Raw genomic sequence first — 17,930 nt, forward strand, 5'->3', positions numbered from 1 at the left:
AATAAGCCTAGTATCCTACATTATAGGATGGCTCAGAAGTGGGAGTTCGGAAAAATATTTTCACCAATAAAAAGGTGATTCTGTGATGACTCGGCGCACTCCAAGACTATAAAAAGAGGAATAGTATCATTGTGCTTGGAATCTTCTCTACAAAAATAGTGTCTACATCAGATGAATCAGAGCTTTGATTAGCAGGTAAGCCGGCTTTTGGCTGCAGGGTTCCCCTGGCCGGTTTCGACAGCCGTCTCTGAGGCCATCCTTCAGAAGTTCGAACGTGAAACAGGACGAAAAACGACTGGTGCTCTTCAAAAGGCGCCTAGGCCGGAGGTTGTGCCCTACCTCCACAAAATCTCGCACAACCTCAAAAAGGTCGCCAGCAGGCATGGTGTACCTGTTTTGTCCTCGCATCAAGTTGTGAAAGCTCTGCCCACGCATTTGCAATGCAAAAAAGCCTGAGTGCCTGAAAAAGCATCCCAAGCCGTTCGTAAGGTGTTCCACTGGTGTAGTTTATTCCATTCCCTTGTCTTGTGGAAAGTTTTATGTAGGCCAAACTGGACGTTGTGTCAATGGCCGTCTAGGGGACCCTCCCTATAATTAGAAAAGAAAGATTATAAATACAAGCATCCTGTCGCACACGTATGAAAATGAGCATATGCGGCCCGGTTTGAGGGTTCTTGGAACGAGTAAAGACACGATAGCGCAGATTAGCCTAGAAACCTACCACATAAAGAAACTTGGCAGCGAGTGCATCAGTGAACCGTCTTTATCTCTCTTCCAGGCTGACACTGACTTTCTTGATGCAGCTGCCTGTTGATTCGGTGGGAAGATAAACCAAAGTGCGATGTCCTTAGCTACCCCGCGCATGCGTTCTTGACTTGATGGCTCTTTCACGATCCTCTTTTTGTTGTTGTTATTGTCATCATTTCCCTCCCGACCCTTCTAGGTGTGGCCTTCAGGCAATAAAGCCGGTTGACAATTAAGGCTTTGTGTGTGCTTCGTCTCTCTTCTCTATGCCTTAGTTGGCGCTATAAACCCTTCTACATCAAGAATAACTATCACCTCGCCTAACAGGCAGTTATAATGAGGTGATTCTAAATTGTGAATTGAAATAAAGATTTTATACCAAATTATTTACACTCATTTGACCGAGGTATTATCAACCATGGGAAAGAGTCCCTTCACGGATAACTCGGCTGTATCTTGCCTAACAGTAGTGAATCATCAGTGCCGAGAACGCCACGATGGGAGATGCTATTTTCTGAAGGGCCTACTTGCAGGTTCAATCCCTGCAAGCAGAGTGTAAAGAGAACGCAGTTCCACTTTATAGTCTTCAACTTATAGCCGGAGCAGTTTTCACCGTGCTTTGCTGCTGTCAGTAGCTGAACCCAGTTCCATTTATATAAGTGGAACTTTAGAAAGTTTCACATAACTTTTAGTTCGTCATCATCATCATCATCAGCCTGACTACACCCACTGCAGGGCAAAGGCCTTTCCCATGTCTCTCCAATTAACCCTGTCCTTTGTCAGTTGCCGCCACTGTATCCCCGCAAACTTCTTAATCTCATCCGCCCACCTAACTTTCTGCCGTCCCCTGCTACGTTTCCTTTCTCTTGGAATCCACTCCGTTACCCTTAAGGACCAGCGGTTATCTTGCCTTCGCATTACATGCCCTGCCCAAGCCCATTTCTTCCTCTTGATTTCAACTAAGATGTCATTAACCCGTGTTTGTTCCCTCACCCACTCCGCCCGCTTTCGATCTCTTAACGTTACACCTATCATTTTCCTTTCCATAGCTCGCTGCGTTCTTCTTAACTTAAGCTGAACCCTCTTTGTTAGCCTCCACGTTTCTGCCCCATAGGTGAGTACCGGTAGGATACAGCTGTTGTATACTTTTCTCTTCAGGGATATTGGTATGCTACCATTCATGATCTGAGAGAACCTGCCATATGCGCTCCACCCCATTCTTATTCTTCTAGTTATTTCCCTCTCATGATCCGGATCTGCGGTCACTACCTGCCCTAAGTAGACATATTCTCTTGCTACTTCCAGCACGTCGCTACCAATGGCGAACTGCTGTTCCCTTGCTAGGCTGTTGAACATTACTTTGGTTTTCTGCATGTTAATTCTTAGCCCCACCGTTCTGCTCTGCCTCTCTAACTGATTGATCATGCTTTGCAGTTCTTGTCCTGAGTGGCTTAGCAAGGCAATGTCATCAGCGAATCGCAAATTACTCAGGTATTCTCCATTAACACTTATCCCCAACTGTTCCCATTCCAGTCCCCGGAATACCTCCTGTAAGCAGGCAGTGAAGAGCATTGGCGAGATCGTATCTCCCTGCCTGGCACCTTTCCGTATTGGAATTTTATCGCTGACTTTATGGAGAACTATGGTAGCTGTGCAATAGTTATAAATATCTTCCAATATTTTCACATAGCACTCTTCTACACCCTGATTCCGCAATGCCTGCATGACAGCTGAGGTTTCCACTGAGTCAAATGCTTTCTCGTAATCAATGAAGGCTATATATAGGGGTTGGTTATATTCTGCGCATTTCTCTATCACCTGACTGATAGTGTGAATGTGGTCCATCGTCGAGTAACCTTTACAAAAGCCTGCCTGATCATTTGGTTGACTAAAGTCCAAGGTTGTCGTGACTCTATTAGCGATTACCTTAGTAAATACCTTGTAGGCAACGGAGAATAAGCTGATTGGTCTGTAATTTTTCAAGTCCTTGACGTCTCCTTTCTAATGAATTAAGATAATGTTAGCGTTCTTCCAAGCTTCTGGTATTCTCGAGGTCACAAGGCATTGCGTATACAGGGTGGCTAGTTTTTGTAGCACAATCTCTCCTCCGTCCTTCAACAAATTTGTTGTTACCTGATCCTCACCAGCTGCTTTCCCTCTTTGCATTGCTCCTAAGGCTTTCTTTACTTCCTCCTCCGTAACTGGCAGGATGTCCCATTGCTGTGCTCGACTGCCTCCCTCAGTAACTTGATGATTAGATTCGCTACTGTATAGATTGTTGTAGAACTCTTCGGCTAATTCAACTACCTTATCCATATTGCTGATGACATTGCCCTGTTTGTCTTTTAGCGCATACATCTGGTTTTTACCTATGCCCAGTTTTCTCCTCACTGATTTTAGGCTACCTCCGTTCCTTAGAGCATGCTCGATTTTCTCCATGTTAAACTTTCTTACGTCGGCTACCTTGCGCTTATTTATTAACTTCGATAGCTCTGCTAGTTCTATCCTGTCTGTGGAGTTAGACGTCTTCATGCTTTTACGTTTCTTAATCAGATCTTTAGTCTCCTGAGATAGCTTGCTGGTATCCTGTTGAACAATCCTACCACCTACTTCTGCGCCGCACTCTGTAACGATAGCTGTAAGATTATCATTCATTGTTTCAACACTACGGTCGTCTTCTTCAGTTAAAGGGGAAAATCTCTTTTGCAGCGACATTCTGAATTCCTCTACCTTCCCTCTTAATGCTAACTCGTTAATAGCCTTTCTCTTCACCAGTTTCCTCCGTTCCCTCTTCAAATCTAAGCTAACACGAGACCTTACCATTCTGTGGTCGCTACAACGGACCTTACCGAGGACCTCCACATCCTCTACGATGCCAGGGTGTGCACACAGTATGAAGTCTATTTCATTTTTAGTCTCACCATTGGGGCTCTTCCACGTCTACTTCCTGTTTGCTCGTTTGCGGAAGAAGGTATTCATAATCCGTAAATTATTTCTATCTGCGAACTCTACTAATAACTCTCCCCTACTGTTCCTAGAACCTATGCCATAGTCACCTATACCGCCTTGTCTCCAGCCTGCTTTTTAGCTACCTTTGCATTAAAGTCGCCCATCAGTACAGTGTACTGTGATTTTACTTTGGTCATTGCCGATTCCACATCCTCATAAAAGCTTTCAACTATCTGGTCATCATGGCTTGATGCAGGCGCGTAGGCCTGCAGCACCTTCAGCTTGTACCTCTTATTAAGCCTAATTACAATAGCTGCCACTCTCTCGTTAATACTGTAAAACTCCTCGATGTTGCCAGCTATATCCTGGTTAATGAGGAATCCCACACCTAGTTCTCGCCTATCTGCTAATCCACGATAGCACAGTACATGCCCGCCCTTTAGTACTGTATACGCCTCATCTGTCCTCCTAACCTCACTAAGCCCTATGACATCCCATTTAATACCGGCTAATTCCTCTAATAGCACTGCTAAGCTAGCCTCACTTGATAAGGTTCTTGCGTTAAAAGTTGCCAGGTTCAGTTTCCAATGGCGGCCTGTCCGGAGCCAGAGATTCTTAGCACCCTCCGCTGCGTCACAGATCTGACCGCCGCCTTGGTAAGTTGCTCCGCAGCTGCTGGGGACTGCGGGCCGAGGGTTAATTGGTTTCTTCATAGAAGGTTATGGCCATGTACTACACCAGGGTGGCCAAATCCTGTTCTGGTGACGAAGTGCGTTGTCGGTTCTGGTCACCGAAATCTGGCCGCACTCCAAGCCTGGGTATGCAATTCCATCGACACGCGGAGTTTTTTTTTTTTTAATCCGGTGGAGAATTGCGTGGCACCGGGATTCGAACCCCGGTCCTTTTGCACGCGAGGCGGATGCTCTACGTCTACGCCATCGCTACATTAGTTCGTACCTAGACCCTATTGTGAAGTTCGCTGAACTTTATGATGCGTCAGTCAGTCTCCAGCAGAGAGTGTACGGCGCGAGGTAGCTACTTTGAGATGTGCACCTGTCCGCGGACGAAGGGCTACGAAATTCGTGGAACCGTGGACGCACGACAGAGGCTCGGTGGCTGCTCTACTGTTGCCGGCGGCACCGTTGCCAGAGCGCTCGTTCCGTCTTGCCTTCCTACCGCAGACATCTTTCCAGCGCGCAGCTTTGTGCACTATTCGGTGTTTGAATGCCTGCAGTCTTCATTTTGTGGCCAGTGGACGTTTTTTTTTTGTACTTTCTCGTTTCCTTACGTGTGAGATATTCGCTCTGCTTACCGTGAGGACGCAGATGTACGGTGGCCGATCGGTACGCGATGCGGCCCCAATGGGTCGTACGAGCCTTGGGCACTCAGAAGAGACGCCTGGTTAAGCTGGAGTTGTCACTGAGCGCTTGACCTCTGAACGATATCTTTATTTTTTTTTTATAAAGAACCTTAAGTGATTGTTCGCGAGGCATGCATGTGTCCCGTACGCACGTGTGTGGAAAAGGAAACGTAGAGGAAGGCAGAGGTTCGGAATGTAGCGAGTTCAGTGCTGTTTGTATGTGTGCTCGGAAACACTCCTTTTCCAAGTATTCGGTTAGCCGATATCCTTTCCCCAGTCTTTGATTAGCTGACGTAAACTTCATTATCCTTTCCCTAACCATCGATTGGTGAGAAGTGTCGCCTGTTTTATTATTGGTTGCTGTCCTCGCCAAGGGCGGAGACAGAGGGGTTAAATCCAAGCGCTCTAGGTTAAGCGGGGGCTGATTTCATCTAATCAACGGTTGTCATGCTGCGTATAGTTTTCTCGTTGCTCGTTTCTTCTTGTTTATTTATGTGCAAATAAATAGTTAACCTTCTTTTACTGCCATCTAGTAATGTGATTGTTTGCGAGTCCGAACCACCAATCTATCAAGAAACTCGATTTCATCATCAACAAGTGTTTGCTCACTTCGCCACGTGAAGGGGAAGCTATACTCCTGTGTTCTTCTCATCCGTACTTTTCTCGTGCGTCCAAACTTACCAAGTCCACAGGAGGCAACTGAAAAGGGAGTGAACGGAAAGCTGCTTCTCGAGAAAACTCTTTTTCCTCTTCCGGACAATTGTTTTATTATTTATTTATTTCGTGCCTGCATCGCCTTTTGGCATTGCAGTAGGGGCTCTTTCACATTCACAAATGAAGAAATCATCCACTTAACGTGCGAAAAAAGGCGTCATTAGGTAGAACGTTAACAATATGTGGCGGCAAAGCATTCCATTCGCGAAATGTTCGCAGAAAAAAACGAATATCGGAGTAAGTCACATTTAAAAAGAAATTCATAAAGCTTTAAATTGTGGTCACTTGGCTTCAAGACATAGAAAGGCGGCTTCAAATATTTTGTTCCGTTTGTACCAGTCGGAATAGAAAATGTTGTGTGAAAATTTTAATCTCAGATTTCTTCTTCGAGCTTTAAGTTCTAGCCACTAAAGCTTCCTGTTGCTTTCTGAGATACTGAGTGTCCGGAAATAATTTTAAAGGACAAAGCCGGCTGCCCTATTTTTATTTTTTTTTTCGAATTTATCCATAAGTTGTTGCGTGTGCGGGTCCCAGCACACTGATGCCTAATCGAGTGCCGTGCGGACGCGAGTAAAATATAGCTGTTCTTTGAGATAGATAGATAGATAGATAGATCTTTATTTAGACAACAAGGTCTCGGATACAGGGGCAAAAGGCAGATGCACTCTGCCTGACGGGGCCCAAGCACCCGACACAATGCTCAGGACAAGCGGCAAAAGAAGCAAGAGCTTCATACACTCTCATTACAAAAACAAAAAATAATTATACAAGGTAAAAGTAGGAGGAAGGTGCATACTTTTGCAATGACATAATTAAAGTAAATATTTACAAGGCACATCACAACAAGAAAAACACGAGAATTCACAGAGTTGACGGAAAAACAGGGGCATCAAGAATTTCTGTGTGAACAACCCTTTAATCATTCGGGCGAGAAAGGAGGTAAGCTTTAGCATTTCTTTTGAAGGACTTTTGGGAAACAGATTTCTGAATAATTTCTATGGCCTGTGTATGTTTATTTAGAAGACTGGGAATTAAATATGAAAGCATTTCGGTTCCATAGTTAGTCCTTACGAATGGTACTCTGTAACTGACGTGTCTTAATTTATAAGGCGCGTCACTACTAGAGTTTAATTGAACATATTTAGTGGGATGATGTTTGAAATCGTTAAACACATAAGAAAACAGTTTCAACTCAAATAATTCATTGACTTTTAGAATAGAATGCTTAGAGAAGTACAAACCTGTATGATCATTGTATGCAAGGTTTTCGACATATCGTATTGCTTTTTTCTGTAATGTTATCAGCCTCGTGAGGTTAGTTTTCGTTGTAGATCCCCAAACAAGTAAACAATAATGAAGATGTGATTGAATTAGGGTATAATATAACTGCCACTTCAGCCATTTCGGAACAAGGTCTCGAAGTTTATATAATACACATAATGACCTTGATATGCTGGCATGAATCTTATTAATATGCAGGGTCCAACTCAAGTGTTCTTCAAAGATTATGCCTAAAAATTTGTAGGAAGAAACACGCTCAATTACGCTATTTTTGAATGTAAGATTAATTTCACTGTTATCAGGCTTGTTACGTGCCTTAAATACAATAAGCTTTGTTTTATTAACATTTAACTCTAGTTTATTTATATTCAACCATAAAGACAATTCTTGTAACCATGCATTTGCCTCAGCCTGAATATTACTAAGATTCATGCCAGAAAAAAATACACTGGTATCATCTGCATATAAAATTATTGTGGGAGTTCGAGGGATGGCTATTATATCATTGATATAAAGAATGAAAAATATTGGACCCAAAATAGACCCTTGTGGAACACCGTATATTAATTGACCAGGTTGTGATTGATGACCATTCAAACATGTATACTGCACGCGACCGGAAAGATAAGTACGGATCAGACTTAAGGCAACTCCTCGAATGCCATAAAACAGTAGCTTATAAAATAAAATATCATGTTTAACTGAATCAAATGCCTTCCTGAAATCTAAAAAAAGTCCAACTGTAAATTGTTTGTCATCCATATTAGAAAATATTTTTTCCTTTATACTAAGCAATGCCATTTCTGTTGACTTCTTCTCACGAAATCCGAACTGTTCGTTAACAAAAATTTGTCTGTCGTCAAAGAACTTACACAGTCTGATTTTGATCAAATATTCTAGCAGTTTAGAAAACAATGGGAGTACAGATATAGGTCTGTAGTTGTTTATATTGTCATAAGGGCCACCTTTGTGTAAAACAACCACTCTGGCAATTTTCATACCATCTGGAAATATACCTTGAACTAACGCGTTGTTACATATATGCTGCAAGGGCAAGCTAATTAGATCGGCAACAGCAATAATAGGCTCGGCCTTAATTTCATCAGCGCCTGCCGCAGTGGATTTGTCTAGGCTTCTAAGGAATGTGAATACTTCATGTTCGCTGCAAGGATTCAAGAATATGGAACTACCAATTGGAGAGGCAATATACTGAGCAATTTCATGATTTCTATCCTGCTTCTGAGATGATTCGCCAGAGGATAGGAAATGCGCATTAAACTTGTCTGCCAAAGCATCGCCACTGTATTCAACACCATTGAATGTTAATGTGCTGGGAATATGGGTTGTCGCCCTTCCCATGAGGTCGCTCAAACAATCCCATATTTTCTTAGGGTAATTGGAGACTGCTGAAAATTTATTCTGATAATACTGTTTCTTAGCTTTTTTAATATCAGAGCCTAACTTATTTCTAAGTTTTTTGTATTCCTTAAGTATGACTGGATCTTTTGATTGGATGAATTTGTCAAAAAGCCTGTCACGGGTTTGAATTCGTCGATATAACTCTCTCGTAACCCACGGCTTTCGAGACTTTTTGTGAGTTTTTCCCACTGTCAAAGGAAATGCAGTATCATATTTGCTTTTTACTAACTGAAGAAAGATATTGTACGCTATACTAGGATTTAACTCATTGTAAACTTTGCTCCAGGCAGTGCTTTCCATCATGGATCTAAACCTAGCTAAGTTTTCTTGATTGAAACTGCGATATACTATCTGGGGAGTTGGTACTTGCTTCCTTTTTTTTTATCGCCCGAGGAAAAAAACAGAATATAGGCAGATGGTCGCTCAAATCAAATGTAAGCACACCTGATAGCACTCTTGATAACTCATGATTTGTAACACATAAATCTAATAATGAGTCCCTCTCTAAGGTTATTCTTGTTGGTGACTGTGGAAGATGGCTGAAATTTTTTCTTAATAAACCTAATACACCAGCAGCTTTTTTTACGATGTAATTAACATGCTTTGACCACCTCAGGTCAGCAGTAAGTTAAACGCTTAAATAATTATAATCTGTTCTTTTTTCAAGGCCGCATGGCTTATATTGCAGATATAAGAAGGGTAGGAGTCCTTCCTCGAAATCGTGACGTGTACACACTTTTTAATACTCAAAGTCATATCTCAATTATTGCACCACACGGCTACCTTATCTACCTTGCAGGCTTTGCCCGTAAAGTAGTCGTCTGCGAACATTATAAACGAAGAAGTAACATCAGCATTAATATCATTTGCATGTAACAAAACAAGACGCGGCCCTAGAACAGAGCCCTGGGGGACGCACGAAGTGAGAGGACCATAGTTCGAGGAGCGACCAACAACAACTACACACTGCTGCCGTAGGGATAGGTATTCAGAAATCCATACAATGACTCTTTCATTCAAATTGTAGCTGCGTAATTTAGAAACAAGGAGATCATGTGCAACAACATCAACTGCCTTCTCCAGAAAAATAAAATCAATAACTTTCTGTTTATCAATACCAACTGCGATATAATATGTAAACTCAACCAACTGGGTAGAGCAGGACAAACCTTGGCGAAATTCTTGCTCAGCAGGGTTAAGTAAATTATGTTTAACAAGGTGCGACATGATATAACTGTAAATTACATGCCCCATTGTCTTGCAAGCTATACTTGTTAGGGACACTGGCCTAAAGTTACTCGGACCAATTTTATCAATGGGCACAACGCGAGCCAATTTCCAGTCTTTTGGCAGAGTCCCTTCTTGCAAACTCTTTTAAAATAATCTGGAAAATACAATGACAACGTATCAGCACAATTTTTGATAACAGCTGCTGGCAAATGATCTGGGCCGCTTGAAACCGACGGGTTCATATTGCGCAATAACTTGCGAATACCTGCTATACTAAAGATAACTTCTGCCATCAGATCAGCACTTGTTGCAATCTGCAGAACTCGCGAGTGGGATGAAATAAATACTGATAAATATTTACTAAAGGTCTCAGCCTTACATGCGTAATCTTCAATGAGCTTATCACCACTTTTTATCGTTGGTACAGAGCAGTCATCTTTGCCGCGACTGCGAATATGTTCCAGAATTGCTTCGAATCCTGTACCAATCTGTTTCCAAGGGAAGAAAAGTAAGAAAGTTTCGCTGTTCTTACTGGCGATTTATGCTCAAACTTCAACCTTTTTAGTTCAGACAGATTCCCAGCACAATGTCTTTTTCTAAGTTTCAGATAGGCTCGCTTTATTCTTTTCGTTAGAGCGTGTAACTTGCTGTTGAACCATGATTTGTTTTTAGCTCTTCTAGGAGATATAGCTTGCGCGAGGGTGAACATGTCTTGTAGCTGTAGGAGTTTTCTTTGTACATAATTGTCCATAAGAATTGTCGATCACTACTCGATACCAAGCTCATCAGCCAAAGTATCGAAAACCTAAAAATATTATTCGAATTCTATGTTAATCCCTGCATAATTTCCCTCACTAAATAGATAGACTTTTCGCGCGAGTTTCTTTGCGACTGACACATTGCCAATAAAAATGTCACCTATCACTATATTGTATTCACATCCCACCAGTACTTTAGCGTCTGCTATAACGTTTGGGGTATTACAAAGCAATAAATCAAGAATATTCCCAGAGCGATCATTGCGAGACGCGTCATGAATGTACTGATGGAACCTAAACAAATCAATTAAATTAAAAAAAGTCGAGTACAAGGAGCCTTGAGCACTGTCTTTCGGTGAACTGGTTGAAGTCACCGCCCAACAAGATTATATCCCCTTCAACAGTGTCGAGAATATCTGATAGATGCTCAAATTCTGCTCGCGATGAACCTGGTGGGCAGTAGAATACCCCGACTTTCAAACCTTTTCCATTTGATAATTTTAATTTACAAAACACAGACTCCGCAACAGCAGAAGATTCCACCATTGCACATGGTATTCCCGTAGCAACGAGAATGAACACACCCCCGCCTCTTGTGCAACGATCGCGACGAAAACACTGGTATCCGGAAGGGAAAACCTCAGAATTTAAGACAGACGAATCGAGCCATGACTCAGTACCAAGAACAGTTGATGGATTTATAGGCTGAACAAGAAGACAGAATTCATCAGTTTTGGTTTATTGGGGTTTAACGCCTTAAACCCCAATAAACCCGCCTTAAACGCCTTAGTGAAGGGCTCCGGAAATTTCGACCACCTGGGGTTCTTTAACGTGCACTGACATCGCACAGCACACGAGCCTCTAGAATTTCGCCTTCAAGAAATTCAGCCGCCGAGGCCGGGATCGAACCCGCGTCTTTCGGGTCATCAGCCGAGCGCTGTAACTACTGAGCCACCCCGGCGGGTATTCATCAGTTTTATGTTTGATGATCTGGCAGCTGATGAGCAGTAAACTCAGCGGCCTTGTTTTCAGGGACGAGCCCAGTGGTCCCAGCTCGACCACACCCCCTGTCCCGCTATCATACTGATAACGTTTTCCGTTTAATTACAGCGTATCAAACTTTAGCACTGCCTTCTTTACATCCAGTTTGTTTCTTTCTGCGTAATCCCACAAAAATTTTTCCCTTTTCGCTCACAGCACGCGAAAAATCTTCAGATATGCTGTAAGAAGTGTCCTTCAGCTCATGCGCACTTGAGAGCACCGACTGCCGTACCTTGAGGAAATTATTACAATGACGGGCCGATCTTTGCCAGCTTCGAATTTACCTAGCCGGTGAGTGCGTTCAGTTACCAATGAGGGAAGTGAAAGTTCGGAAGCGCATAGACTAAGAAAAAGTTCCTCTGACTTGACAGCGGTTTCGTTCTGAGAATCCTCGAAACCAAAAAATATCAGCTTATACTCTGTTTTCTAAATCTTCAATTTTGGCTTCCAGAAGCTTCAGCGCGTCATGGTCCTGGAGCTGTTCTACTGAAATAGAATCTATTGTTTTGCTCATGCTATCCACTTTTGTAAGCTGCTTTTCAAGAGAACATAGACGCTCTTTCATATCATTCATTTCCGTTGCAATCTGGTTTTGTTTGGCTAGTATTGATGTTAATTTCGACATCAAGTTTTTTTTGGCCTTCCAGTAATTGAGTGAACAGTTCAGAGGGGCCTGGGTTAAGTTCATCGCCTCCGCAACACACCAGCAAAAGGAAAAAAATAAAATGCAGGGTTACGAAGCCGAGATAGTTACCGCCTAACATGAACATTCCGCGACAGCATATAACTTCGCTGTGATGACACAATAAAAAACAACGTGTGCGGTGATACCGGCAGCTAGGATACTTGGCGGTTTAGAGAATGATGACGAAAACCGCCCTGCATTAATCGCAGAACAGTTGAGATGGTTTAGTTTGGTTTGGTTTATGGGCTTAACGTCCCAAAGCGACTCAGGCTATGAGAGGCGCCGTAGTAAAGGGCTCCGGAAATTTCGACCACCTAGGGTTCCTTAACGTGCACTGACACGCACAGTACACGGGCCTCTAGAATTTCTTCTCCAAAGAAATTCAGCCGCCGCGGCTGGGATCGAACCCGCGTCTTTTGGGTCAGCAGTCGAGCACCATAACCACTGAGCCACCGCGGCGGCAGGTGAGATGGGCATTGCCATGTCGATGGTTTCACGCCCCGCAGGTGAAGTGCCGTTTCGCCGCGTTTGTAGCCGACAATCGTTGACGCCCAGCGCACATTGTTGCAAACACAACGTTAAAAAAAGTTCGGGTGACTACGCCTTTCTCCGATGCAACCACAGATGAATTACATTGCTGGTTATGTTTTTTATCCTGTGTGGAGATGTAAGACAATCTATACCGTAACCTCATCCGTAGCAACTCAAACTCAACCGTAGCAACTCATAGCGATGGCCTAGAGGTAGAGCATCGGCCTCGATCGCGTGCAAGAGGACCGGAGTTCGAATCCGTTGCCGCGAAATTCTCCACCGGGTTTGATAAAAAAAAAATTCCACGTGTCGGTGGACTTGCATAACCAAGCCTGGAGTGCGTACTGAACTCGGTTACCAGAATCGACAACGCACTCGCTCACCAGAACATTATTTGGCCACCTGGCGTAGTATTGGCAGCAACCTTCTAAGAACCCAGTCCCCAGCGGCTGCGGGGCAACTGACCCAGGCGACGGTCGGACCTGTGACGCAGCGGAGGGTGCTAAGAATCTCTGGCTCCGGACAGGCCGCCATTGGAAACTGAACCAGACAACGTTTAACGCTAGAACATTACCCGGAGAGGTTAGCCTAGTAGTGCTGTTGGAGGAATGCGCGGGTATTAAATGGGATGTCATAGGGCTTAGTGAGGTTAGGAGGACCGATGGGGCGTATAAAGTATAAAAGGGCGGTCACGAACAGCGCTATCGTGGATTAGCGGACAACCGAGAGCTAGGTGTGGGATTTCTTGTAAATTAGGATATGGCTGGCAATGTAGAGGAGTTGCATAGTATTAGCGAGAGGGTGGCAGCTATCGTAGTTCGGCTTAATAAGAGGTACGAGCTGAATGTGCAGCAGACCTACGCGCGTACATCAAGCCATAATGACCAGATCGTTGAAATCTTCTATGGGCGACTTCAATGCGAAAGTAGGCAAGAAGCAGGCCGGAAATCAGGTGGTAGGCGTCTACGGCATAGGATCCAGGGATAGCAGAGGAGAGTTCGCAGAGAGAAATAATTTGTGGATCATGAATACCTTATTCCGGAGACGAAAGAACAGGAAGTGGACGTGGAAGAGCCACAATAGTGAGAGTAAAAATGAAATAGACTTCATACTGCGAGCTTACCCTGGTATCGTACACGATGTGGAGGTCCTTAGAAAGGTTCGTTGTAGCGACTACAGAATGGTAAGGTCCCTAATGAGCTTACACCTCACAAAGGAGCGGAAGAAATTAGTGAAGCGGAAGCCCGTAAACGAGTTAGCTGTAAGAGGGAACGTAGAGGAATTCCGGATATCGCTGCAGAACAGATATTCGGCTCTAACTGAGGGAGACTATCTTAATATTGAAAGAATGAACTATAATCTCATAGCTAACATCACGGAGTGTGCAGTAGAAGTAGGTGGTAGGATGATTCGACAGGACACCGGCAAGCTATCGCAGGTGACGGAAAATTTTATTAACAAAACGCCAAAGCATGAAAGCGTCTAACCCTACGGACAAAACAGAACTGGCAGCGCTATCCAAGTTCATAAATAAGCCGAAGGCAGCCGACACAGAAACTTTAACATGGAAGAAATCGAGCATGCTTTAAAGAACGGAGGTAGCCTACAAGCAGTGAAGAGAAAACTAGGAGGTATTTCGAGGCCTGAATTCGGAACAATAGGGGCTAAGATTTAATGGAGAATACCCAAGTAATCTGCGATTCGCTGATGACACGGCCTTACTAAGTCACTCAGGACATGAGCTGGAAAGCATGATCAATGAGTTATGGAGGCAAAGCAGAACGCTAGGACTTCAAATTAACACGCAGATGACCAAAGTAATGTTGAACAGACTCGGAAGGAAATTGCAGTTCACAATTGGTAGCGAGATGCTGGAAGTGATAAGAGAATAAGTGTATTTAGGGCAGGTAGTGGCTGCTGATCCAGATCACCAGAGGGAAATAACTAAAAGAATAAAAATGTGGTGGAGCGCATACGGAAGGTTCTCTCAGATCATGAATGACAGTTTACCAATATCACTCAGAGAAAAGCATACAACAGTTGTATCTTACAGGAACGAAATCGGAAGCGGGCAGGGCGGATGATAGAACAAAAGCGGGTTAATGACATCCTGGTCGAAATCCAGAGGAAGAAATGGGCTTGGGCAGGGCATGCAATGCGAAGGCAAGATAACCGCTGGTCCTTAAGGGTAGCGGAGTGGATTCCAAGAGAAGGCGAGCGTAGCGGCGGGCGCCAGAAAGTTAGGCGGGAGGATAAGATTAAGATTAAGAAGTTTGCAAGGATACAGTGGCTGCAGCTGGCAAAGGAAAGAGCTAATTGTAGAGATATGGGAGAGGCCTTCGCCCTGCAGTGGGAGTAGTCAGCCTGATGCTGATGATGTGTTCCTGAAGGTGCGGTGCCGGGGCTGCTCTCGTTACGTTATTCACACTGCCACCGACATTTCATCTAAAGGCGCGTTATTCGGAAGGAGGAATATATGACGATATTAACCACCTCCAATCCAATCTGACAAGAATAGCTCATAGGTGTAATGTAGAGGTAAAGAACCATACGTCGATTCTCAACGGCATTGCATGCACAACTTCTAAATGACGCTCCCCTAAGCTGAGAAGCTAAATTTGGCAGTCTGGTTCAGTACGGCTTGCGTAGAATTTTTAAATGCGTATGCACTAGGCGCAACGTCCCCTCCTCCGAGGTTTACTCCTCCCTCCTCTCCTGACCGGGCGCTTTGTCCCCTCCGTGGATTCGCAGCCTTTCTCATTTGGATTTGGTGAGCGTTCCTTCGCTTTTCTACGTCGCATAATTTTGTGGACACCGTGGAACTACCGCGTGCGGTACGCGTGGCGCGACGTCGAGGAATTTGCGTCAGCCAGCTTCGCTAGTCGCATTTCGGGCTGACGCGAATTCCCCGGCACTTTACGATGTGCAGAATTCTAAGCTAAGCACCGCCCGTACGAAGCCACGATCGCCAGTCGCACTGCGAGTGCCGTAGTAAGTGTTTCGTGTACCGGAAAAAGCGCCTCCTGCGCACGCTCAAGGGTGGGGCCACTGCGCGTGTTCAGTGTACCCTATACGTCTACGCTAGTACGTCTCCGCTGCGCTAAAAGCCTCTAATAAATCCGGTCCGCAGTAAACATATGCGTTCAGTAAAGCTGAAAGTTGGGCTAGTTGGTAACGATCCATCGAAAGACGGCGCACAGAAAACCACGGAAGACACAGGGAAAACGGACAGGACAAGAGCGCAGGAGCAACTGAAGCTTGGTCGAAAAACACTTCTCACTCTATAAGCATGCACCAGGAAATTCAGCACGTGCCAACTAGATAAAAACCCAAATAAAAAACGTGACGTTGCTGTACGAAGACATACGGACTAAACCAGGAGAAAAAATATGAAAGACAAGAATTAAGAAAAGAAACCTAAACCCCTGGGGTGACCGAAGCACATAATCAGCACATCCGAAAGGCGCGAAACCTGCACGGAAGTGCTACCACTTCTGCTATCAGATAACGAGGAACTTACGCTCTTCTTCGAGCAAAAACACCGAAGTGGAACTGACACACAAGTCGTTACCTGCGGCGATTATGTTCGAGGGCTCCAATATCTCTCTATCCACTGTTTTTCTACCGCACCCGATGATACTTGTCGCACCCAAGTTTGGCAGACAGCCGCCCTCGCAACCCTTACATTTTTTGTAGTATAGGGGAATGTTCGAACCATGACCCGTCTTTAGCGACGCTGCGTGTTCGCGTAACCTTTCATTCACACATTTCCCCGTTTGGCCCACATAAATCCGGCCGCAGGTAAAGGGAAGCGACACACGACACCTGTCGCACAAGGAACAAACTTGGTCTGGTGGTTGATGCCACCAGACCGTGTTCATGCTGAATTTCTTGGCGCATGCTTACCGAGTGAGAAGTGCTTTTCGACCAAGCTTAAGTTGATAGTGCGCTCTTGTCCTGTCCGTTCTCCCTGTGTCTTGCGTGTTTTCTTGTGCGCCGTTTTTCGATGAAACATATGCGTGAATGTATTTATCATGTTTCTGCAAGATACACGGTATCTTTAATGCACTGAATATGCTGATGTATCGTAGTTAATAGTGCTACTTTAGTCATGCTTCTTATTCAATTCTTCGAGAATCACCCGCTCCGATGACGCTTGCCAAGACAGTCACCAGGTTTGCGGAGGAAGGCAAGAGGACATCGCTCACGAATTCAGTGAGAGTATGTGCCAAGGTGGTGCGGCACTGCTTCAAGCTGACGGTCCACTGCTCTTCCCTGCAGCACGAACGCTGTCAGCATCCGGGCAACTCTACTGAGCGCACCTGGACGCGGAGAATGGGGCTCAGTTATCGGCGACTATTTGAATGCCCTGAAATCCCAGGGAAGCCGGCTGCTGGCTTGCTTCGCAGAGGAAGAGTGCTTTCTCACTTGCAGCCGCGCAAACCCACTAGCTTGTACTTCAAGAGGTGCTCACCAAGCACGGGAGGCTCGTAACGATGTTTCAGTCTCAGACTCGGCATTGTATATGCCGAAAATGACTAGCGAACTAAACGGTGCACATAAGGGATATTTTCCATCTTTTGAACGTTGTTTTGTGAAGTGCTTGCGAGAGTTCGCCATTCGTGAACCAGCAATGCTTAAGTTTAAGTATCAATTTCATGCCCGTCCAAGCACCGCGTTCCAGGTGTTATTTTCATTCGTTGGTGCATTAATCGACTACTTAGAGTGTTTGGTATGTGTTCAATAAATTTGTGCAATATCAGGTGCCTAATACTTTCTCCGGTAATTATACAGTCACTTAAACGCAATTCAGGAGAGCAAGCTGCCGGGCTAGTTGGCGAAGCACGTTAATTACCGTATGACCGCATGTTAATGGCTGTATCAATGACCGGCTACTGGAGCATGACTATAACGTAGAAAATGAGGACACTAATGCGAATCTCGCGCGGTACCTTGCTTCGTGCGAAAACACGAGAAGGCCCCGATTCTTTGAGCAGGCCACCATTCTTGGCAAGGGCGGTAACATTAAGGCTAGGCTCCTTCTGGAGGCTTATTATATCAGGAAGTTGTCCGAGCGTTTAGTGAGTGACACGTCTGTACACGTATATTCTGCTGAATGTGCTTTTTTAGGTTCGTTTTTTCAATAACTTGTTGCTCGACTGCTGTGCTTTTTTTTCTGCCCTCTCTACGCGCATGTTCTCCATTTACGTTTTTTATG

Source organism: Amblyomma mixtum, chromosome 10 (genome assembly GCF_055824585.1).
Source record: "Amblyomma mixtum isolate Tamu chromosome 10, ASM5582458v1, whole genome shotgun sequence".
In the NCBI taxonomy this organism is placed as follows: Eukaryota; Metazoa; Arthropoda; class Arachnida; order Ixodida; family Ixodidae; genus Amblyomma; species Amblyomma mixtum.